At 42.2% G+C, this 1,027-nt stretch overlaps 1 non-coding gene across 1 annotated transcript; it reads left to right on the top strand.

Annotated features, from left to right (window-relative positions):
- The first annotated feature begins 618 nt into the window (after positions 1-618).
- LOC112503077 lies at positions 619-725 on the top strand. Its single transcript, XR_003067842.1, has one exon. It is a non-coding gene; the product is annotated as a small nucleolar RNA R71 (small nucleolar RNA).
- The last annotated feature ends 302 nt before the right edge of the window (positions 726-1,027 follow it).

The following is a 1,027-nucleotide window of genomic DNA, read 5'->3' on the forward strand; positions in this document are numbered from 1 at the left end:
AAATCGGTCTGTGGAGGTGGCTTGTTTTGAAAAGGTGGTTGAGTAGTTTGAAAACTTTGGTGATGAGTTTGAGAACTGCTTGCATGCTGTTGAGGTTGAAAATTGGGGTTTCCTTGTTGTTTATGACCGGGTGGATTCAAACTTGGACTGTTCCATGAAAAATTTGGGTGTTGTTTCCAACTTGCATTATAATTGTTGGTATAGGGACCTGATCCATTATGAACAAAGTTTATGGATTCAGAATTATGAAGACAGTGTTCATACGAATGTTCCCCACCACAACAAACACATTGTACTGAAAGGACTTTTGGAATAGGTGTAGTAACAGCTGGCTGCACTCCTTGGCCAGAAGTAAGGTTTTTAAGCATGGTGGCCATGGAAGTGAGCTGTGCTGTTAATGCAGTATATGCATCTACATCATGTATTCCAACAGTCTTCTTTTGCGATTGAGCACGTGGATCAGCCCAATGTCCATTGTTTGCAGAAATTTTTTCTAGGATCTCATABCCTTCATTGTAGGTCATAGCTGTAAAGGCTCCGCCCGCAGTCGCATCRAGCATTTGTTTTGCCATGGGATTTAACCTATTGTAAAACGTCTCGAGTTGAATACAGTACGGGATGCCATGGTAAGGGCATCTCCTTAACAACTCTTTGAACCTTTCCCAAGCGTCAGKAACAGCTTCATCGTCCATTTGTTTAAAAAGGCAGATCTCATTTCTGGACTTAGCGTTCCTAGTTGGTGGGAAATATTTTCGCAAAAACTTTTCCGCCATATTACTCCATGAAGGCACCGACCCTGGAGTTAATGAATTAAACCATGCCTTTGCCCGATCCCTCAGAGAAAATGGGAATAAAGTGAGTCTCAGAGCGTCATTAGACACTCCCGGGATCAGGAAAGCATCAGTGATTTCCATAAAGGATTTCAAATGTGAATGTGGGTCCTCCGAAGGAAATCCGGCAAATTGTCCGTTTGTTTGCAACATGTGAAACATAATCGGTTTTAACTCGAAATGGAGAGCGGTCATAT

Source organism: Cynara cardunculus, assembly GCF_001531365.2.
Source record: "Cynara cardunculus var. scolymus isolate 2C chromosome LG 1, CcrdV1, whole genome shotgun sequence".
NCBI classification, from domain to species: Eukaryota; Viridiplantae; Streptophyta; class Magnoliopsida; order Asterales; family Asteraceae; genus Cynara; species Cynara cardunculus.